This window comes from Scyliorhinus torazame, chromosome 3, assembly GCF_047496885.1.
Source record: "Scyliorhinus torazame isolate Kashiwa2021f chromosome 3, sScyTor2.1, whole genome shotgun sequence".
NCBI lineage: Eukaryota > Metazoa > Chordata > Chondrichthyes > Carcharhiniformes > Scyliorhinidae > Scyliorhinus > Scyliorhinus torazame.
In genome coordinates this window covers 6072839-6096937 of record NC_092709.1, presented here as the reverse complement: position 1 = coordinate 6096937, position 24099 = coordinate 6072839, and the positions used below count along the sequence as shown (strand labels likewise).

At 50.0% G+C, this 24099-nt stretch overlaps 1 protein-coding gene across 2 annotated transcripts in view; it reads left to right on the top strand.

The window, feature by feature from the left end:
- uso1 (USO1 vesicle transport factor) overlaps positions 1 to 24099 on the top strand; it is a 97177-nt gene that overhangs the window by 1004 nt on the left and 72074 nt on the right. The window lies entirely within an intron of this gene.

Below are 24099 nucleotides of genomic sequence, written 5' to 3'. Positions count from 1 at the left end.
GGGTCAGTACTGAGGGAGTGCTGCACTGTGAGAGAGTCGGTACTGAGGGAGTACTGCACTGTCAGAGGGTCAGTACTGAGGGAGTGCTGCCCTGTCAGAGGGTCAGTACTGAGGGAGTGCCGCACTGTCAGAGGGTCAGTACTGAGGGAGTGCTGCCCTGTCAGAGGGTCAGTACTGAGGGAGTGCTGCCCTGTCAGAGGGTCAGTACTGAGGGAGCGCCGCACTGTCAGAGGGTCAGTACTGAGGGAGTGCTGCACTGTCAGAGGGTCAGTACTGAGGGAGTGCTGCCCTGTCAGAGGGTCAGTACTGAGGGAGCGCCGCACTGTCGGAGGGTCAGTACTGAGGGAGTGCTGCACTGTCAGAGGGTCAGTACTGAGGGAGTGCTGCACTGTCCGAGGGTCAGTACTGAGGGAGTGCCGCTCTGTCAGAGGGTCAGTACTGAGGGAGTGCTGCACTGTCAGAGGGTCAGTACTGAGGGAGTGCTGCACTGTCAGAGGGTCAGTACTGAGGTAGTGCCGCACTGTCAGAGAGTCAGTACTGAGGGAGTGCTGCACTGTCAGAGGGTCAGTACTGAGGGAGTGCTGCACTGTCAGAGAGTCAGTACTGAGGGAGTGCTGCACTGTCAGAGGGTCAGTACTGAGGGAGTGCTGCACTGTCAGAGGGTCAGTCCTGAAGGAGTGCTGCACTGTCAGATGGTCAGTACTGAGGGAGTGCTGCACTGTCAGAGGGTCAGTACTGAAGGAGTGCTGCACTGTCAGAGGGTCAGTACTGAGGGAGTGCTGCACTGTCAGAGGGTCAGTACTGAGGGAGTGCTGCCCTGTCAGAGGGTCAGTACTGAGGGAGTGCTGCACTGTCAGAGGGTCAGTACTGAAGGAGTGCTGCACTGTCAGAGGGTCAGTACTGAGGGAGTGCTGCACTGTCAGAGGGTCAGGACTGAGGGAGTGCTGCACTGTCAGAGAATCAGTACTGAAGGAGTGCTGCACTGTCAGAGGGTCAGTACTGAGGGAGTGCTGCACTGTCAGAGGGTCAGTACTGAAGGAGTGCTGCACTGTCAGAGGGTCAGTACTGAGGGAGTGCTGCCCTGTCAGAGGATCAGTACTGAGGGAGAGCTGCACTGTCAGGGGGTCAGTACTGAGGGAGTGCTGCACTGTCAGAGGGTCAGTACTGAGGGAGTGCTGCACTGTCAGAGGGTCAGTACTGAGGGAGTGCCGCACTGTCAGAGGGTCAGTACTGAGGGAGTGCCGCACTGTCAGAGGGTCAGTACTGAGGGAGTGCCGCACTGTCAGAGGGTCAGTACTGAGGGAGTGCTGCACTGTCAGAGGGTCAGTACTGAGGGAGTGCTGCACTGTCAGAGGGTCAGTACTGAGGGAGTGCTGCCCTGTCAGAGGGTCAGTACTGAGGGAGTGCTGCCCTGTCAGAGGGTCAGTACTGAGGGAGTGCTGCACTGTCAGGGGGTCAGTATTGAGGGAGTGCTGCACTGTCAGAGGGTCAGTACTGAGGGAATGCCGCACTGTCAGAGGGTCAGTACTGAGGGAGTGCTGCACTGTCAGAGGGTCAGTACTGAGGGAGTGCCGCACTGTCAGAGAGTCAGTACTGAGGGAGGGCTGCACAGTCAGAGGGTCAGTACCGAGCGAGTGCTGCACTGTCAGAGGGTCAGTACTGAGGGAGTGCCGCACTGTCAAAGGGCCAGTACTGAGGGAGTGCCGCACTGTCAGAGAGTCAGTACTGAGGAAGTGCCGCACTGTCAGAGGGTCAGTACTGAGGGAGTGCTGCACTGTCAGAGGGTCAGTACTGAGGGAGTGCCGCACTGTCAGAGAGTCAGTACTGAGGAAGTGCTGCACTGTCAGAGGGTCAGTACTGAGGGAGTGCCGCACTATCAGAGGGTCAGTACTGAGGGAGTGCTGCACTGTCAGAGGGTCAGTACTGAGGGAGTGCTGCACTGTCAGAGTGTCAGTACTGAGGGAGTGCCGCACTGTCAGAGGGTCTGTACTGAGGGAGCGCTGCACTGTCAGGGTCAGTACTGAGGGAGTGCTGCACTGTCAGAGGGTCAGTACTGAGGGTGTGCTGCACTGTCAGAGGGTCAGTACTGAGGGAGTGCTGCACTGTCAGATGGTCAGTACTGAGGGAGTGCCGCACTGTCAGAGGGACAGTGCTGAGGGAATGATGCAGTATCAGATAGAAAACTGGTTCGTGCACAAACTAAGCGTACCAATGATGTTTTTACCCCCCTGAAATTCAGGCAGTGATTATTGGGGTACCGCAGTGATTGGAGCTTGAACCCCAGCTATTTATAATATATATTAAGAATTTAACTGATGGAGCCAACTGTAATATCGCCAGATTTTCAGATGACACAATGCTGGGTGGGAGGGTGTGCTGTGTGGATGCAGAGATGCTTCAGTGTGATTTGGACAAGTTGAGTGAGATGGTAGATGCAGTGTAATGTGGATAAATGTGAGGTTATCCACTTTGGTAGCAAAAACACAAAGGCAAGTCATTATCTGATTGGTTGTAGATTGAGAGAGGGGATTGTTGGTCTGCATAGTGAGGGGATTCGAGTAAAGGAGCAGTGATTTCTTGTTGCAATTATACAGGGGCTTGTTGAGGCCATACCTGAATATTCATTGCAGGTTTGGTCTCCTTATCTGAGGAAGAATGTTCTTGCTCAAGCAGGAGTGCAGCACCGGTTTACCAGACTGATGTTTGGGCTGGCTGGATTAACGTACGAGGAGAAGTTGCTTCTGATTATATTCATCGGAGTTCAGAAGAATGGGCGGTGAACTCATAGAAACCTATAATATTCTAACAGGACTAAACAGGGTCGATACAGGATGGTTGTTCCTGATGGTGAGGGGTACAGAACCAGGGGTCACAGATTCAGGGTGGACCATTTAGGACTGACATGAGGAGAAATATCTTCACTCAGAGTGGTACGCCTGAGGAATTCACTACCACAGAAAGTAGTTGAGGCCGAACCATTGTATATTTTCAATAAGGTGTTAGATATCGCTCTTGGGTCAAAAGGGATCAAGGATTTGGGGGGGATGGCAGAGACAGGCTATTGAATTAGATGAATGGCGGAGCAGGCTCGAAGGGCCGAATGGACTCCTCCTGCTCCTGATTTCTATGTTTCTTTGTCAGTATTGAGGGAGCACTGCACTGTTGGAGTGTCGATACTAGGGAGTGCTGCACTGTCGGGACCGAAGGAGCGCCGCACTGTTGGGGGGGTCGGGACCGAGGAAGCGCTGCACTGTCGAGGGGGTCAGGCCTGGGGGAGTGTTGGAGTGTCGATACTAGGGAGTGCTGAACTGTGGGGACCGAGGGAGCACTGCACTGTCGAGGGGTCAGGTCTGAGGGAGGGTCGCACTGTCGGAAGGGTCGGGACTGAGGGAGTGCTGCACTGTCAGGAGGGTTGGGACCGAGAGAGTGCTGCACTGTCGGAGGGTCGGGACCGAGGGAGCGTCGCACGGTCGGGACTGAGGGAGGGTCGCACTGTCGGGACCGACTGAGCATCGCACTGTCGGGAGGGTTGAGACCGAAGGAGTGTCACACTGTCTGGATGGTCGGGTCCGAGGGTGTGCTGCACTGTCGGAGGGTCGGGACCGAGGGAGCGTCGCACTGTCAGGAGGGTCGGGACCGAAGGAGTGTCGCACTGTCTGGAGGGTCGGGACCGATGGAGCATCGCACTGTCGGGAGCGTCGGGACCGAAGGAGTGTCGCACTGTCTGGAGGGTCGGGCGCGTCGCACTGTCTGGAGGGGCGGGACCGTGGGAGCGTCGCACTATCTGGAGGGTCGGGACTGAGGGAGGGTCTCACTGTCGGGAGGGTCGGGACAGAAGGAGCCTCGCACTGTCTGGTGGGTCGGGACTGAGGGAGGACTGCACTGTCGGGAGGGTCGGGACTGAGGGAGTGCTGCGCTGCCGGGAGGGTTGGGACCGAGAGAGTGCTGCACTATCGGAGGGTCGGGACCGAGGGAGCGTCGCACTGTCTGGAGGGTCGGGACCGAGGGAGCGTCGCACTGTCGGGAGGGTCGGGACCGAAGGAGTGTCGCACTGTCTGGAGGGTCGGGACCGAGGGAGCATCGCACTGTCGGGACCGAAGGAGTGTCGCACTGTCTGGAGGGTCGGGCGCGTCACACTGTCTGGAGGGTCGGGACCGTGGGAGCGTCGCACTGTCTGGAGGGTCGGGACTGAGGGAGGACCGCACTGTCGGGACTGAGGGAGTGCTGCGCTGCCGGGAGGGTCGGGACCGAGAGAGTGCTGCACTATCGGAGGGTCGGGACCGAGGGAGTGTCGCACTGTCGGGAGGGTCGGGACCGAGGGAGGGTCGCATTGTCGGTAGGGTCGGGACTGAGGGAGGGTCGCACTGTCGGGAGGGGCAGGACCGAGGGAGTGTCGGAAGGGACGGGACTGAGGGAGTGCTGCACTGTCTGGAGAGTCGGGACCGAGAGAGTGCTGCACTGTCGGAGGGTCGGGACCGAGGGAGCGTCGCACGGTCGGGACTGAGGGAGGGCCGCACTGTCGGGACCGAGGGAGGGCCGCACTGTCGGGACCGAGGGAGCACTGCACTGTCGGGAGGGTCGAGACCGACGGAGCATCGCACTGTCGGGAGGGTTGGGACCGAAGGAGTGTCGCACTGTCTGGATGGTCGGGTCCGAGGGTGTGCTGCACTGTCGGAGGGTCGGGACCGAAGGAGCGTCGCACTGTCTGGAGGGTCGGGACCGAGGGAGCATCGCACTGTCGGGAGGGTCGGGACCGAAGGAGTGTCGCACTGTCTGGAGGGTCAGGAGCGTCGCACTGTCTGGAGGGTCGGGATCGTGGGAGCGTCGCACTATCGGGAGGGTCGGAACTGAGGGAGGGTCGTGACTGAAGGAGACTCGCACTGTCTGGTGGGTCGGGACTGAGGGAGCATTGCACTGTCGGGAGGGTCGGGACCGTGGGAGCGTCGCACTCTCAGAGGGTCAGTACTGACCGAGTGCTGCACTGTCGGGAGGGTCGAGATAGAGGGAGTGTCGCACTGTCTGGAGGGTCGGGACCGAGGGAGTGCTGCACTGTCGGGATGGAGGGTCGATACTAAGGAGTGCTGCAGTGTCTTTGTTATGATTTGGGAATGTGGCATTGTATCAGGTGGTTGTGCTGCGACTGGTGGAGGGATGGACAAGGTGGTGGAGGTATGAGTATTCTTTTGTGGTTGCTGAAGTGGAGATTCTGTTTTGCGTGGAATAAAATTCCTGTAACAACTATTCTGTCCAACTTCATAAGTTTTTTTTTTTTTAACACTTTTTTCTCAATCTTTAAAAGAAATATTGTAATTAAGCAAAGGTTTTCCAATATAAATGCCTTCACAACCATATTCTAGCAATTCCAATATTCCCCCCCCCACCCACCCCCGGCACAAACCTGACCTCAAAAAGAACAAAGAACAATTCCCCCTGATTTCTGCCCCCCCCCCCAACGTAATTTTTTCCAAATGTAAAAACTCCCGCCTGGTCACTTAATTTAGCATGGCCAATCCACCAGTCTGCACATCTTTGGGTTGGGGGGAGGCAAAACCCACGCAGACACGGGGAGAATGTGCACATGGACAGTGACCCGTGGCCGGGATCGAACCTGAGACCTTGAAGCCGTGAGGCAACTGTGCTAACCACCGTGCCGCCCTACAGTGGACACTCCTGTCTCAAGCCTCTCATCAGGTAGAAATCAAACTCAAAGCATTCGTATGAACGCTCGTGGCAGGGGCCCTATATAAGAGCTGCATCCAAGCTATAAATAGAGGCCCAAAGCCAAACCTCCTAAGGATCTCAAACAAATAACTGCACTCCAGTCTATCAAACGCCATTCCCGCATCTAATGAACTAATCATCGTCGGCTAAGGAGCTGGAGAGGGGGACCGAACAACATTAAGCAGCCTCCGCACATTGGCTGACAACTGCCTGCCCTCAACAAACTCCGTATACTCCTCGAATATAACCCTTGGGAGCAGGGCTCCAGACACATAGCCAAGAGCTTCGCCAACAACTTTGCATCTACATTCAATAACTAAATCGGGCGATACGACCCACCCTCTGCCGTATCTTTATCTTTCTTTGAGATCAACGCGACGCCTATGACAATGTGGCTGGCAAACCATCCAAGACATCCAATCCTTTAACATTTCTAACAGTAACGGGGCCAGCTGTCCCACAAACCTCTTGTAGAGTTCGATTGGGGATCCGTCCGGCCCTGGCGCCTTACCTGGCTGCATTAGACCCATGCAATGATAACCTCCTCTCAGATCAGAGGTGACTCCAGTTCCTCCCATCTCTCCTGTTCTACCACTTGGATAGATAAACTATGTGAGAACTCCCAACATTGACAACCCGTCCTTTGGAATCTCCTACTTGGAGAGGTCTCTTTCTCAATCTGACCAATATTTGCTCTCTTTGCTCATCAGTTGTCCAAGCCTTACTCCTCTTTGACCAAGCTCCTCAGAGCTTATGACTTTGAGCTGATAAACTTCCTGATCTATCACCATCCCTTATCCGGTGTCTTGCTTTAATTGATCTCTTCACCCTGACATTCTGTTGCTTTTTTCTCATGTGGGATCTCCTGCTGGGACAAGTCCCATTCCCCTTTTCAACCTTCTCCCCGAGTTGACTCTTCTTCCTCCCTAAGATCCCTTTTCCACATGCAGTCTTTTAAGATATCAATATCATCATCCTACAAGCTGAGACCCTGTAAATTCCTTCGGTAAGCTATATGGACTCTAATATTCCCCCCCCTCCCATGCCTTCCCTCACAATCTTAATAACCTGACAATGCTAGCAGACTTCAGCACTTGCTGCTTTCATTCTACCAAACTTTACACTGTGGAAATGCAGGATCTGCACTACTGCTGTCTGCAGAGACCTAATAATAATAATCTTCATTGTCACAAGTAGGCTTACATTAACACTGCAATGAAGTTACTGTGAAAAGCCCATAGTCAGCACAGAGGGGGCACGGCAGCACAGTGGATAGCACAGTTGCTTCACAGCTCCATGGTCCCAGGTTTGATTCCCGGCTTGGGTCACTGTGCGGAGTCTGCACTTTCTCCCCGTGTCTGTGTGGGTTTCCTCCCACATTCCAAAGACTTGCAGGTTAGGTGGGTTGGCCATGCTAAATTGCCCCTTCGTGTCCAGAAATGTTGGGAGGTGTTACGGGGATAGGGTGGAGGTTTGGGCTTCGGTAGGGTGCTCTTTCCAAGGGCCGGTGCAGACTTACTGGGCCGAATGTAAATTCTATGATTCCGGCACCTGTTCGGGTACAAGAGTTCAGAGTATCCAATTCACCTAACAGCACGTCCTTTGAGACTTGTGGGAGGAAACCGGAGCACCCGGAGGAAACCCACGCAGACTCCACAGACAGTGACACAAACCAGGAATCGAACCTGGGACCCTGGAGCTGTGAAGTAACAGTGCTAACCTCTGTGCTATCGTGCTGCCCACCTACTTCAATTCCCACTGCTGCCGAACACCTCTTCGTATTTTTCAGTCTTCAGGATTTTGGTTGCAATCTTAACAAAGTTAGAGACAAAATTAAATGTTTTTTGGTGAAAGGAGCATTTGATAAGCAAGGTAGCTTATTTGCACTGTCTGTGCATTATTTGCAAAATGTGAGCCCAGAGGTATTGTCTCAATGCTCTGAAATTGAAAGCGATGCCACTTTAACTGTTACCATAAACTGTGACCTCTAGGTTCTTCATTACATTGCACAATGTACTGTGGCCTCCAAATTGCTCTAAGAAACACTGCCCACCATTTTCTGAATTCCCTCCGACAGCCACAATGGAAACACTCTTTCTAACTATCCCGGTGTTGAGTTGGCCTCGAATTATCAGATGGGATAAACCTTCTTCTGCAGAGAAACTAAAAATAAATGATCCCACATGACCATTAATTGAACACTGGCCACTTGAAGGGGACTACTTCAGTCTTTAACACTCTTTGTCTGGTATGCATGGCATTTTTGTCAAATCTCTCCAATTTCCCACCTATCCCTGATGCTCTATATTGCTCCACCCTCTCTTTAAGAGTATAAAACCCATCACGTGTCTCCCCCTCAGTTCTGAAGAAGAGTCAGGTGGACTCAAAGTTAAATTTGCTTTTCTCTCTCTCAACAGATTCTGCCAGACCTGCTGAGTTTTCCCAACATTTTTTGTTTCTATTTCAGATTTCCACCATCCACAGTATTTTGCTTAGATTTTAAAGTTTACATGTGATTGATTTTGCACCCGTTTAGCTGATCAGATAACCTCTTTGCACAGTTTGTGCAGAATCTAAAACTTCTGAATGGGCAGAGGTTATTTAATTTGTCATGGTTTTCAGCACTCCATCAGTGAGGAAGACTCGTCCTGTCCTCACTGTCGAGGAAACTCTGGCTGAATGGTGATTTAAAATAAATTGTCATCAGTGGAATTTGAAAAATGGAGATTCCTTCCATCAGCGTTTTCGTCATCCTTATATTTTTAGGTATGATAGACCATATGTTATTTTCTAACTAAAGGGGTAGACAAATGACCTGCTTCCTTGTTAGCACCAAGTTAGCAACTGCACAGTTCACAGGCAGTTTATGCCTTTGGAAAAGTGCTTGATAACTTTCCTTACCCAATAGGATGGTAGCGCTTACAAAATCAGCAAGATTTGGCATGCTGTACTGTCCTTGTATTGACATGAGGACAAAGAAAGCATCCATGTACTTAAAGGACTGCATGGAGTTGTTTCAGAGATGTGGTTATTTCCTTGAATTTTATGACTCCTTGTTTCTTTACACAAATCGTTGGCATGATCCCTGAACCTGATGGTTGTTTCTTAATTCCTAAATGATCTCTAATTGCAGTTCAGGCATGAATTGAAAACTCCAATCTGTAGTACTCCAGCAATTATATTTATCGTCTCCACATGCACCCTGTCAATGACCCTCAGGATCTTTATACGTTTCAATCAAGTCACCTGCTACTCTTCTGAACTCCAGCAGATACAAACCAGCCTGTTCAACCTTTCCTCAAAAGTTAACCTGCCCTTTCCAGGCATTAGTCTGGTAAACGTTCTCTGAACAGCTTCCAATGCATTTACACGGTGGCACAGTGGTTAGTACTGCTGCCTCACAGCGCCATGGACCCGGGTTCAATTCCAGACTTGGGTGACTATGTGGCGCTTACACATTCTCCCCGCCACTGCGTGGGTTTCCCTCCGGGTGGTCCTGTTTCCTCCCATAGTCCAAAGATGTGCAGGCTACGTGGATTGGCCATGCTAAATTGCCCCGAAGTGTTCAAAGATGTGCAAGTTAGGTAGGGTTGCGGGTTAGGGTGGGGGAATGGATCTCGGTGGAGTGCTCTTTCAGAGAGTCAGAACGGAGATTTACAAAGAGCAGGAGCTGAGTCAGAGCGAGAGTGAGTCAGAGCGGAGATTTAAAAACTGCGGGAACTGAGTCATAGCAGAGGTTTAAAAAGAGCAGGAGCTACAGACGGGGGAAGCTGGTAGCACCAATAGACCTGGGAAAAAATTATGGAGAGCATCAGCTCCATGCAGGCGGGGAAGGCACCGGGACCCGACGGGTTCCCGGCGGACTTCTACAAAAAATTCACACCAGTCCTGGCCCCACACCTAAGGGACATGTTCGCGGACTCACTGGCAGGGGGCACCCTGCCCCCAACGCTAGCGGAGGCCACAATCTCACTAATACTCAAAAAAGATAAAAGAACTGACGGAATGTGGATCATACAGACCCATTTCCCTGCTGAACGTGGATACGAAAATACTCGCAAAAGACCTGGCCAAAGGACTGGAGGGCTGCGTACCAGAGGTGGTCGCAGAGGACCAAACGGGCTTTGTCAAGGGTAGGCAGCTCACAGCGAACATCAGGCGGCTGCTGAATGTGATAATGACCCCCCCGGGGAGAGAACACCAGAGATGATCGCCTCCCTGGACGCAGAAAACGCCTTCAACAGAGTCGAATGGAGCTACCTCCTCGAGGTACTGGAACGTTTTGGGCTAGGAGCAGGATTCACCGCCTGGGTGAGGCTCCTGTACAACGCTCCCAAAGCAAGTGTCCGAACTAACATCACCAGCTCCGAATACTTCCAGCTACACAGAGGAACAAGACAGGGCTGCCTTCTGTTCCCACTCTTGTTCGCGCTAGCGATCAAACCCCTGGTGTTAGCCCTGCTGGATGCAAAAAGCTGGAAGGGAATCCGGAGAGGAGACAGAGAGCACAGAGTCTCACTCTATGCAGATGACCTGCTCCTCTATGTCTCGAAGCCACAGGAGGGACTGAAGTCAATACTGCAAATACTGAAAGAGTTTGGAACCTTCTCGGGCTACAAACTAAACCTGGGTAAAAGCGAGACATTCCCAGTGAACCCAAAAGGGGGAGGGACAGAGCTGAAGGGGCTCCCGTTCAAAACGGCCCAGAACAGATTCCGTTACCTGGGGATCCAAATAGCCAGAGACTGGACACAGATCCACAAGTGGAACCTGACCAGCCTGGTGGAGGAAGTAAGAAAAGACCTTCAATGGTGGGGCTCACTCCCACTCTCCCTGGCGGGAAGAGTGCAGACGATTAAGATGAACGTACTGCTAAGGTTCCTCTTCCTGTTTAGATCCATCCCGATTTTCATCCCCAAGGCCTTTTTCCAAAACATAGACAGGGTAATGTTGGGGCAGCACGGTAGCGCAAGTGGATGGCACTGTGGCTTCACAGCGGCAGGGTCCCAGGTTCGATTGCCCGCTGGGTCACTGTCTGTGCGGAGTCTGCACGTTCTCCCCGTGTCTGCGTGGGTTTCCTCCAGGTGCTCCGGTTTCCTCCCACAGTCCAAATGCGTGCAGGTTAGGTGGATTGGCCATGATAAATTGCCCTTACTGACCAAAAAAAAGGTTAGGAGGGGTTATTGGGTCACTGGGATAGGGTGGAAGTGAGGGCTTAAGTGGGTCGGTGCAGACTCGATGGGCCGAATGGCCTCCTTCTGCACTGTATGTTCTATGTTCTAATCATGGTGTTTGTGTGGGGGGGGCAAGAATCCGAGAATTCCCAAAACGACACTGCAAAGAGGGAAAGTCAGAGGGGGCCTGAGTCTACCAAACGTACAATACTACCACTGGGCAGCAACGGCAGAAGAAATGAGGGGATGGGTACAAGAACCCGACACAGATTGGGTACAAATGGAGGGGGCATCCTGTAAAGGAACAACCCTCCGGGCCCTGGCCACAGCAGCACTTCCATCCTCCTCAACAAGGTACACAATGAGCCCAGTGGTAGCGGCCACGCTGAGAACATGGACCCAGTTGAGACAGCACTTCGGGATAACCAAAATGTCCCTTATAGCCCCCATCTGCGGCAATCACAGATTCCCCCAGCCATGCTAGATACCACCTTCAAAAAGATGGAGGCAGGACGGGGGCACATTGACGGTCGGGGACTTCTACATAGGGTGCAGACACTGGACGGACTGATGAAGTGGAAACTAGCAAGAGGGCAGGAATTGAGACACCTCCAAATAAAACACTTCCTCCGCAAAGAGACAGTAGGGTACCCCGGGGCCCCAGAAAGCACACTACTAGAGGACCTGATAGGCACAAGCAGCGAGAAGGGTGGGGGGGGGGGCTATGTGGGGAAAATATACGGACAGCTACAGGACAGAGTCCGAACACCTCTGGACGGGACCAGACAAAAATGGGAGGACGAACTGGGGACAGAGGTAGGATGGGGACTCTGAAGTGAAGCACTGAGCAGGGTGAACTTCACCTCCTCCTGCGCAAGGCTAAGCCTAATGCAGCTCAAAGTGGTGCATAGAGCGCACCTGACAAAACCCGAATGAGCAGGTTCTTCCCGGAGGTGGAGGACAAATGTGAGCGGTGCCAGAGGGGCCCGGCCAACCACACCCACATGTTTTGGGCTTGCCCCAAGCTTGCTGGGTTCTGGACAGCCTTCTCCGAGGCAATGTCCAAGGTTATGGGGATGAGGGTGAAGCCATGCCCAATAGTGGCAATCTTCGGGGTATCGGAGCAGCCAGAGCTACACATGGGGAAGAAGGCCAACGCCCTTACTTTCGCTTCCCTAATCGCACGCTGGAGAATCCTGCACGGCTGGCGATCGGCAGCACCACCCACAGCTGCAGACTGGCTCGCTGACCTCTCGGAATTTCTCCACCTGGAGAATATTAAGTACGCCATCCGAGGGTCAGAGGAAGGCTTCCTGCATACTTGGGGGCAGTTTGTCGGCCTGTTCCAAAACCTATTTGAGGTCAGCAGCAGTGAGGAGTAAGCCAGGGGGGAAAAAATGGAAGAACCAAAGGACTGCGCAACCCGGTTTGCGGTGCCGGGGGGGGGGGGGGGGGTAGGGGGGAGAAAAATGGGGAAACCGCAAGAGAAGAGGAAGGGTGCTGAAACCAATGGGGGGGGGCGTTGAGGAAGGGGGGGGGGGATATCATAGACCGATCCAGAGGGCAGCAAAATGTACGTACAGTTAGTCAAATGAAGGACTCTCTGTAAAATAAAGCAAATTAGCGCGGGCAAGAAAAATGTAATGTATATAAGTAACAACTGTTTATAAATATGAGAAAAGCCAATAAAAAGATTTTTCAAAAAAAAAGAGCAGGAGCTGGGAGTCACCGGAGATTTAAAAAGAGCAGAGCTGAGGGGGGTTGTTTGCTAATGCTGCTGGGAAGGGTTTAAACTAATGTGGCAGGGGGATGGGAACCAATGCAGGAAGTCAGAGGGCAATCAAGAGGGGATAGAAACAAAAGCTATAAGGAGAGGTTAGATAAACGTGGTCTGTTCTCAGTGAAATGCTGGAGGTTGAGAGGTGATCTGATAGAGGTCTACAAGATTGAGTGGCATGGACAGAGTGGATAGTCAGATGCTCTTTCCGAGGGTAGGAGTGTCAATACTAAGGGACATAGGTTTAAAGTGTGTGGGGAAAAGCTGAGAGATGTGCCAGGCAAGTTTTTTTACACTGGGGTTGGAAATATCTGGAACGCGCTGCCTGGGGAGGTGGTGGGAGCAGGTAAGAGAGCGGCATTTAAGGGGCATCTAGACAAATATATGAATAGGGTGGGAATGGAAGGATACGGACTCCGTAAGTGCATACGGTTTTAGTTTAGGCAGGTACCATGGTCGGCGCAGGCCGAAGGGCCTGTTCCTGTGCTGTATTCTTTTGAGAGTCAGCAGAGATTTAAAAAGAGCGGGAGCTGAGAGTCAGAGCGGAGATTTAAGAAGAGCGGCGCTGAGAGTCAGAGCAGGGATTTAAAAAAAGCAGGAGCTGAGAGTCAGTGCGGAGATTTAAAAAGAGCGGGAGCTGCGAGTCGGAGCGGAGATTTAAAAAGAGCGGGAGCTGCGTGTCAGAGCGGAGATTTAAAAAGAGCGGGAGCTGCGAGTCAGAGCGGAGATTTAAAAAGAGCGGGAGCTGCGAGTCAGAGCGGAGATTTAAAAAGAGCGGGAGCTGCGAGTCAGAGCGGAGATTTAAAAAGAGCGGGAGCTGCGAGTCGGAGCGGAGATTTAAAAAGAGTGGGAGCTGCGAGTCAGAGCGGAGATTTAAAAAGAGAGGAGCTGCGAGTCAGAGCGGGAGCTGCGAGTCAGAGGGGAGATTTAAAAAGAGCGGGAGCTGCGAGTCAGAGCGGAGATTTAAAAAGAGCGGGAGCTGCGAGTCAGAGCGGAGATTTAAAAAGAGCGGGAGTTGCGAGTCAGAGCGGAGATTTAAATAGCGCGGGATCTGAGAGTCAGAGCGGAGATTTAAAAAGAGCCGGAGCTGCGAGTCGGAGCGGAGATTTAAATAGCGCGGGAGCTGAGAGTCAGAGCGGAGATTTAAAAAGAGCGGGAGCTGAGAGTCAGAGTGGAGATTTAAAAAGAGTGGGGTTTGAGAGTCAGAATGGAGATTTAAAAAGTGTGGGAGCTGAATCAGTGGAGATTTAAAAAGAGCGGGAGCTGAGTCAACGGAAATTTAAAAAGAGCAGGAACTGAGAGTCAGTAGAGATTTAAAAAGAGTGGGGTTTGAGAGTCAGAATGGAGATTTAAAAAGTGTGGGAGCTGAATCAGTGGGGATTTAAAAAGAGCGGGAGCTGAGAGTCAGAGTGGAGATTAGAAAAGAGCGGCGCTGAGAGTCAGAGTGGAGATTTAAAAAGAATGAGAGCTGAGTCAGAGTGGTGATTTAAAAATAGCGGGAACTGGGAGTCAGAGGAGATTTGAAAAGAGCGGGAACTGAGAGTCAGAGCGGAGATTTAAAAAGAGTGGGAGCTGAGAGTAAGAGAGGATATTTAAAAGGAGTGGGAGCTGAGAGCCAGAGAGGAGATTTAAAAAGAGTGGAGCTGAGAGTCAGAGCGGAGATTTTAAAAAGGTGGAGCTGAGAGTCAGTGTAGATGTGAAAAGAGCAGGAACTGAGTCAGAGCGGAGATATAAAAAGTGCGGCTGAGAGTCAAAGCGTAGGTTTAAAAAGAGCGGGAACGGAGTCAGAGCGGAGATATAAAAGAGCGGGAGCTGAGAGTCAGAGTGGAGAATTAAAAGGAGTGGGAGTTGAGAGTCCGAACGAAGATTTAAAAAGAGCGGGAGCTGAGAGTCAAAGCGGAGGTTTAAAAAGAGCGGGAGCTGAGAGTCAGAGCGGGGATTTAAAAAGAGCGGAGAATTAAAAAGAGCAGAAGCAGAGGTTTAAAAAGAGGGGGAGCGGAGAGTCAGAGCGGAGAATTAAAAAGAGCGGAAGCAGAGGTTTAAAAAGAGGGGGAGCGGAGGTTTAAAAAGAGGGGGAGCGGAGGTTGAAAAAGAGGGGGAGTGCAAGTTTAAAAAGAGGAGCGCAGAGTCAGAGCGGAGATTTAAAAACTAATGAAATAAAATCGTGATGCAAGACCAGGCAATATGTTTTACCTGCATGATGTGGGAGCTGGTGGACCCCATTGTGGTTCCTAGTGAACACATCTGTGTTGGTTGCTTGATCGACTTCAACCTGAAGTTGATGAGCTCGAGTCTGAGGTTCGGACGCAGCGACACATCAGGGAGGGGGAGTGTTAGTGTTACCTGGATGTTGTGTTTCAAAAGACCAATTACCTTGAATTCAGCCAGTGGTCAGGGACAGATGGGTGTGACAATGAGTGTGGTAAGTAAAGGGATCCAGGAGGTAGGGTTGCAGGAGCCTCAGCCCTTGCCCTTGTCCAACAAGTTTGATATTTGTGCACCCCACGTGGATGAGAGTGTGGACTGAGAGGATGTGGGGTGGGGAGGAGGCGCGGCAGGAAGGTTACAACACTGAGAAGGGGGTGCTCAACGCAGGACTTGAGAGTGTAGTACCTAAATGCGCGCAGTATACGAAACTAGGTAAATGTGCTTGTAATGCACATTGAAATTGGTGGGTGCGATGTTTTGGGCATTACCGAGTCGTGGCTGCAAGGGGATCAGGCTGGATCTAAATATCCAAGGATATGTCTCCTATTGAAAGGACAAGCAGATGGGAAGAGGGAGCAGGAAATGAAATTAAATCGATAGCAAGAAACAATATAGGGTTGGAAAACATTGAATCTGTGTTAGGGGCAGCACGGTGGTGCAGTGGTTAGCCCTGTTGCCTCACAGCGCCAAGGTCCCAGGTTTGATCCCGGTTCTGGGTCACTGTCCGTGTGGAGTTTGCACACACTCCCCGTGTCTGCGTGGGTTTCGCCCCCACAACCCAAAAAGATGTGCAGGCTAGGTGGTTTGGCCACGCTAAATTGCCCCTTAATTGGAAAAAATGAATTGGGTACTCTAAATTTATTTTTTTTAAAGAATTTGTGTGAGTAGAGTTGAGGAATCATAAAGAAAACCCTGATGGGAGTTATGTGCAGGCCCCATAGCAGTAGTCAGGATTTGGGACAGAAAATAAATTAGGAGATAGAAAAGGCATATAAGAAAGGCAACATTACAATAATCATGGGGGCTTCAATATGCAGGTGGACTGGGAAACAGGTTGTTTGCGGATCCCAAGAAAAGGAATTTGTGGAATGTCTACGAGATGGTTTTTTTTTGAACAGCTTGTTGTAGAGTCCACTGGTGAACAGGTAATTCTGGATTGGTGATGTATAATAGAATTATGATGGAACAATATGATAGAATTCACTCTCCAGTTTGAGAGAGATAAGCTAGAATCAGATGCCAACAGTATTACAGTTGTATAAAGGTAACTACAAAGACATGAGGGAGGAGCTGGCCAGAGTTGATTGGAAAAGGAGCATAGCAGGGAAGACAGTGGAACAGCAATGGCAGGAGTTTTTGGGGGTTATTCAGGAGGCACAACAGAAATTCATCCCATGCTAAGGGGAGGACGAGGAAGCCGTGCTGACGAGGGAAGTCAGGGACAGCATAAAAGAAAAAGCATACAAAGTGGCGAGGATTGATGGGAAGCCAGAGGATTGGGAAGCCTTTAAAAGTGAGCAGAGAACAACTAAAAAAGTAATGGTGGGGGGGGGGGGGGGGGGAGAGAGAGAAGATGAAATATGAGTGTAAGCTAGCTAGACAGAAAGCAGAGGGTCGGGTAAATGGGTCCTCCTCTGGCAGGCGAACTGTAACCAGCAGGGTGTTGCAGTGGTCGGTCCTCGGACCTCAATATTTTACAGATGGGTATAGATAGGCTAGGAGATTGGGCCAAAATATGGCAGATGGAGTTTAATGTAGATAAGTGTGAGGTTATCCATTTTGGCTGAAAAAAATAGAAAGGCAAATTATTCTCTAAATGGAAAGCAGTTTCAAAATGCAACTGGGCAGAGGACCTGGGTGTCTTAGTTCATGAATTGCAGAAAGTCGGAATACAGGTACAGCTTGTAAATAAAAAGGCAAATGAAATGCTAGCATTTATTACAAAAGGATTGGAGTGTAAAAGTAGAGAAATGTTGTTGCAGTTGTATAGGGTGTTGGTGAGACCACATCTGGAGTATTGTGTCCAGATTTGATCTCCTTATTTGAGGAAGGATGTGGTGGCACTGGAGGCAGCTCAGAGGAGGTTCGCCAGATTGATTCTGGGGGTGAAAGGGTTGATGTACGAGGAGAGATAAGACCATAAGACATAGGAGTGGAAGTAAGGCCATTCGGCCCATCGAGTCCACTCCACCATTCAATCATGGCTGATTTCAACTCCATTTACCCGCTCTCTCTCCATAGCCCTTAATTCCTCGAGAAATCAAGATTGAACAGTTTGGGCTTATACTCGCTGGAGTTTAGAAGGATGAGAGGGGATCTGATCGAGGTCCATAAAATACTAAATGGGATTGATAAAGTAAACGTAAACCAAATGTTCCCCCTTGTGTGGGAATCTAGAATGAGAGGTCACAGATTTAGGTTGAGAGGTAGTAAATTTAGAACTGAGATGAAGAGGAACCAGGGGGTGGTGAATTTCTGGAACTCGCTGCCCCATAGTGCAGTGGAATCTGAGTCATTAAATGGTTTCAACAAAGATATATATTTTTGATTTTAAAAAAAAAAACATTTAAAGGGCTATGGGCAACAGGAGATGGATTTGAGACCAGGGACAGATCAGCCATGATCTGATTAAATGGCGGAGCAGGCTTGAAGGGCTGAATTGTCTACTTCTGCTTCTAATTCCTATGTAATATAAAGGAAGATTGTCAGAGTTTTTTTTGATATAAAAGATAAGACAGAGGCAAGAATGAACATTGGATCACTAGAAAATGAGTTTGGAGAAGTAGTAATGGGAACAAATGGCCGAGGAACTGAATAGGTACTTTACATCAGTCTTCACGATGGAAGACACCAATGACATACCAGAACTTCAGGAGAATCAGGGGGCAGAGGTGAGCGCAGTGGCCATCACTAAGGAGAAATTCTGGGGAAACTGAAAGGTCTGAAGGTGGATAAATTACCCGGACGGGAGGGACTACACCCCAGGGTTCTAAAAGAAATAGCTGGGAGATTGTGGAGACATTGGTGATGATCTTTCAGGAATCATTGGAGGCAGGAAGGGTCCCAGAGGACTGGAAAGTGGTTACTATAACACCCCTGTTTAAAAAGAGAGGGAGGCAGAAGACAGGACATTATAGGCCGGTTGACCTGACTTGGGTCAACCAACCGGCCAATCTTCGCGATATATGCCGGCCGACTTTCGCGACCCACCATTTTCCCTTACCTTTATTGCTTGGTTCTCGTGATCTCACTTGCTTTGTCATTCAATTTTACATTTCTGTATGGGTTGTTCATCAGAGGCCCTGGATCTCACACCAGCACTGCTTTGTCCTGTTGTGTATTCTCCTGAACTGCTCACACCACAACTGCTTTGTCCTGCTGTGCACTCTCCTGAGCCACGCTCTCCAGCAGGTTTAGTTGTGAGATCGTGGCCTGTTTGTGTCTCTGGCCCTCTCTTCCTTCTTACGAAACGATCCATTCTAAATTTTACAGTCCTGTTGCTGACAAAATGGAAGAATCACCGTCGGCTCAGAGCACGTGACGTCAGTGTTGGGACTCGTGACTTATTCTCTGCTACTTCAGGCAAGAAGACTGCATTGAATTTAAAAAAAAAATCTTCTCCTGGGTCAGTACATTGAGGTCAGGAGGAGGCCGTGTTTCTCGCTGGATTCCGGGTCTGCGCAGTGATGAGCGGCATGTGTAGCCTGCCCGCATTCTGAAAGTCGGTCACGGCCGGCATTTTTAAAATCCGGCTGTTGCGCATTAATTCCCGCGATCGGGAACGCTGCGATGGATGGCTTCGTGACCCTCCCGACACCAGCTCGTGACCCAACTTTGAAAATGACTGTTTTTGGATATATTGAGGATGAGATTGCGGAGTACTTGGAAGTGCATGGTAAAATAGGGCTGAGTCAGCGCGGCTTCGTCAAGGGGAGGTTATACGTCACAAATTTGTTAGAATTCTTTGAGCAGGTAACAAGGAAGTTAGATAAAGGAGAGCCAGTGGACGTGAACTATTTGGATTTCCAGAAAGTGCTGTACAGGCGGCCACTGAATTAGATAAGAGCCCATTGTGTTAGGGAAAAGGTGCTGGCATAGATAGAGGATTGGCTGACTGGCAGAAGGCAGAGAGTGGAGATATAGGGGTATTTTTCTGGATGGCAGCCGGTGACTAGTGGTGTTCCTCAGGGGTCAGTATTGGGACCACAACTATTCATGATATACATTAACGAACTGGAAGAAGGAACTGAGGGCATTGTTGCTAAGTTTTCAGATGATAGATATGTAGAGGGATAGGTAGTGTTAAGGAATTGGGGTGGCTGCAGAAGGACCTGGACAGACTAGAAGAGTGGGCAAAGATGGAATACAATGTGGAAAAGTGTGAGGTTACGCAGTCTGATACGAAGAATAGAGGCATAGACTCTTTTCTAAAGGGGGAAAGGCTCTGAAATCTGAAGCACAAAGGGACTTGGGAGTCCTCTTGAGTTTAACATGTCGGTTCAGTTGGAAGTTGGGAAGGTAAATGCAATGTTAGCCTTCATTTTGAGATGGCTCTAATATAAGGACAGTGAAATACTGCTGAGACTGTATAAGTCTCTGGTCAGACCCCATTTGGACTATTGTGAGCAGATTTGGGCCCCGTACCTAAGGAATCCCCTTATCTCCACTTGTAGGACAAACGAGAACTTGAGGGCACAGCCTCAGACTGAAAGGACAACCCTTTAAATCTGAGATGAGGAGGAATTTTCAACCAGAGGGTGGTGAATCTGTGGAACTCTTTGCTGCAGAAGGCTGTGGAGGCCAAATCACTGAGTGTCTTTAAGACCGAGATAGATAGGTTCTTGATTAATGAGGAGATCAGGAGTTGTGGGAGAAGGCAGGAAAATGGGGATGAAAAACCTATCAGTCATGATCGAATGGCGGAGCAGACCCGATGGATCAAATGGCCTAATTCTGCTGCTATCTCTAATGATCTTTTCTTCTTTTCTCTTTGGTGCCTGCTTATTGTTTGGTTGTTTCTTCCTGGTTGTTTCTGGCTCTTATTTTCTCACAGTATTCACTTGTCCAGCACCCCTGTGTTATGACCTATTGCTCCACGAAGCTGTGCAATTTGTCTTCCACCTCTCCTTGCCCCTGCATCCCCAATTCTTCCAAATCATCATAACTAAAAAAAACTCCCAACAGCTGCGGAATTGGCTGACACCACTATTTGGGGAAAAGAGCCTGCACCTGGAAAAATCTCCTCTTCCCTGTGAAGAGAATACTTGATTCTCTCTAATTGAACCAGTACCTTGCATTATGACCAGATCTTTGGAATGGTGCCTGTACTGTGGATGTTGATAAAACAGCTTTGTTCACCACTTCCTTCCCTGTAACCTGATGTTCGTCATCAAATTCTAGGGAAATCCCATCAACGCCTGCTTTGCCTGAATTGGTAGCCAGCAGATTGGTATCCGCTTCTCTTATGTGCAGGTGCTTGAGAAACCTATTTGCTGTGGGGCAGCCTTGAGAGACTGCATCAGGTCTGTTTTTACTGTTATTGTTTGTCTTCCCTGCTGACCGGTATCTTTTGAGTTGATAAATGGTAGAACTCTTGCGAGTACTGACAGGCAGAGAGATCTGGGCGTGTATGCCCACTGATCACTGAAGTGGCAACGTATGTGGATAAGGTGGTCAAGAAGGCATATGGCATGCTGGCCTTCATTGGTCGGGCCATTGAATATAAAAATTGGCAAGTCATGTTGCAGCTGTACAGGACCTTAATCAGGCCTCATTTGGAATATTGTGTACAATTCTGGTCGCTACACTACCAGAAGGATGTGGATGCTTTGGAGAGGGTACAGAAGCGGTTTACTAGGATGTTGCCTAGTTTGGAGGGCATTAGCTACGAGGAGAGGTTAGATAAACTCTGTCTATTCTCACTGGAACGACAGAGGTTGAGAGGCGATCTGATAAGAGTCTACAAGATTGAGTGGCATGGACAGAGTTCTCTTTCCTAGAGTAGGAGAGTCAAGTACTAGAGGACATAGGTTTAAAGTGCATGGGGAAAAGTTTAGAACAGATGTGCAAGGCAAGTTTTTTTTACACGGAGGGTGATAAATATATGGAACGCGCTGCCTGGGGAGGTGGCGGGAGCAGGTCCGATAGCGGCATTTAAGGGGCACCCAGACAAATATAAGAATAGGGTGGGAATGGAAGGTTAAGGACACCGTAAGTACTTACAGTTCTAGTTTAGGCAGTTACCATGGTCGGCGCAGGCTTGGAGGGCCGAGGTGCCTGTTCCTGTGCTGTATTGTTCCTTGTTCTACCTATTAGGAGTTGTGAAGTGGCAACATCGAGCTTCGGCTCTTGGCCACAAATGTGATTGTTGCTTTGCTGCTCAGAAGAGGCCTTTCACTTGAGGGCGAGTCAATATTCTCCATTGTTTTCCACCATCTTATGAGGAATTGGCTTTCATCAATGAACCCAAAACACTGTTGTCATGTGATCTCCATTTTCCCTGTTTTCTTCAAGGAGCTGATGTGTTGGGTGTTCTGGATCACATACAGGTCACCAACACTTGAAATAGTGCAACACTATTTTATTGAATCATTAACTGTTTAAACATACTCGGACTGTGGGTTAATATGATACTAGCTTTAACTAAAGACCTTTGCCTTGTCCTAACCAGTCAATGCACTCAGCACATGGTGAATGTCTGTGTTGCAGGCTGTGAGCTCTGTCCTCCTAGCTAGCTGCAACTCGAATGAGCGGGAACTCTGATGCCCCCTGTCTTTATAGTGCGTGTGCTCTCGCTGGTGATTGGCTGCGGTGTGTGTGTTGATTGGTCCCACTGTGTGTCCATCAGTGTGTGTCTGCATCATGATATACTAGTGTATATTATGACATCCCCCCTTTTATAAAAAATGTACCTGCGTGGCAATAAATAGTGTATGGTGAATGTTCCTGACTACGTGTGTGTGTGTGAAATATTTACAGGACTATGTACATAAAAACTAAGCTATTTACATGGGAAGGTGCCTGGTGCAGAAAAACAGTGTCACAAGAATAACGAGATGAACACTATATACAAACCACTTGAACGATTAAACGGAAGAACAGAACAAATTAGAAAGTCCATAAGTCCACAAAGTTCACAAATTAATTCTCTGAGGTGGGCAACGAATTCTGGTTGACCGTCAGGGTGGCACACCACTCATCGTCTGGATCGATGCTGTATACTGACAGCGGCTGGTGTCTTTGCTTCGGGGACAGCCTGTTTTTCGTTCCGACACCGACTTGAAAAGGCGCCTTCGGGTCCTCGGTGTCACTGCTATGTGGGAGGTCCGCATCAGACTCGGTGACCGTGGGTTGAATTGCCTGAACATTCCTGCGAGGCTGGCTGAAGCGAGATGAATTGGCAGGCTGAGCTGCTCGACAGAAGGCAGCATAGTGGCCAAGTCTTCCACATCGTAGGCATTGTCGAGGTTTTGCGGGGCATTGCCGCTTTAAGTGGGCGGAGCCACAGTTGCCGCACGTCGTGACGTCAGCACGTTCGTTGCGCCACCGCGCATGCGCGGTGCGGTTGTGCGTGGTGCGCACCTGTGCATTACGATCCTCAACGTCGCCGTCCCCTCGTTTGGTGCGTACAAGCGAGGGAGTCCGCGAAAAGCATGCGAAATGGCCGCCCTCATCCAGGCTGAGGCCCTGGAGGTGCTCAGTCACTTGGACCCGTTCCGCCTCGTGGGGACCTTGCCGCGCCGTTTCAGCCGCTTGTATATGGGATTACCGACTCGTGGCGTTTTCATGTAAGACACAGGTCTCGATGGCGGTCGCTAGGGTGAGTTGCTTTACTTTGAGGAGCTGCTGACGTAGGGGTCCGACTGAACACCGAAAACGATCTGGTCGCATATCATGGAGTAGGAGGTGGGCCCGTAGCTGCAAGATTGCGCAAGGATGCGGAGGTGAGAGAGGATTGGAAAGGTTCATCCTTACCCTGCAAACGCTGCTGGAACACATAGCATTCAAAACTTTCATTCACCTCTACACTGCAGTGAGTGTCAAACTTGAGGAGGACCGTCTTGAACTTCGTCTTATCTTCGTCATCTGCAAAGGTGAGAGAGTTGAAAATGTGGATGGCATGGTCCCCGACCGTGGAGAGGAGAAGAGCAATCTTTCTGGTGTCCGAGGCGCCCTCCCTGTCCGTGGCTTCGAGGAAGAGCTGGAAGCGCTGTTTGAAAATCTTCCAGTTGGCCCCGAGGTTGCCGGCGATGCGGAGCGGCAGCGGCGGGCTGATGTCCATGTTGCAGGATGACGGAATGCTGGCGGAAGGCAGATAACTTGCAGGTAGGTCTAAGAAGTGCTAATATCCCACCACTCCTGCTATCATGATGTGTTGGGTGTTCTGGATCACATACAGGTCACCAACACTTGAAATAGTGCAACACTATTTTATTGAATCATTAAGTGTCCATCAGGGTGTGTCTGCACCATGATATACTGGTATATATTATGACAGGAGCCATTCACTTTCTGTGGTTCAGCAGATGTTGAAAATTATTCTGTAGCCCCAGGAAGGAAATTAAGATGACTTCCAGATTGAGAAGTTGGGTAAAGCGGTAGCAGTTTTTGAGTAAGGATGGGATCCATTTATCTGCTGTCGGTATCCCAGTTGTCCTTTCACAGATTCTGGTGTGTTTTTGGCTTGGAGTTGATAGATGGTGGTTCAAGGCCGATGTCTGGGAGTGGGATAAGATGTCAGGAGCTCGTCATCAGTCAGCCAGTGCTGTTGAAGGTCATGCAATGTGCCAGATTCTTTTGCGTTGTAAACAAGTTTTCGGTCAGGCACAGAAGCCCAGTCTGACAGTTCTGTGTTGTTATTGAGGTACCTCAACATGTGATGTTGGCTGTTAAAGTCATTAACGTAGATGGTTTGATGTGCTGCAGACTGTATTACAATGTTGAACCACAGGTCATTTAGTGGCGTGTAAGACATTTGTGATGGTCAGATTATATACTTTGGAGATGGAGTCAGAGTTATCTGATTTTAAGTCTGCTGTGCCTTTGGTAAGACTTTTCTTGATGTAGATGGCTGGTCATATGTCTTGTTGTCCGTGTTTGCAATGAATCACCAGCCAGGATGTGGGCTAGATGGATGGAGCAGTTCACGAGGTGGGTTTCTTGCTGGATGACGTTCCTGTCGGAGAGTTCCTTTACAAGTAGCTGACATTTTGCCCAGGA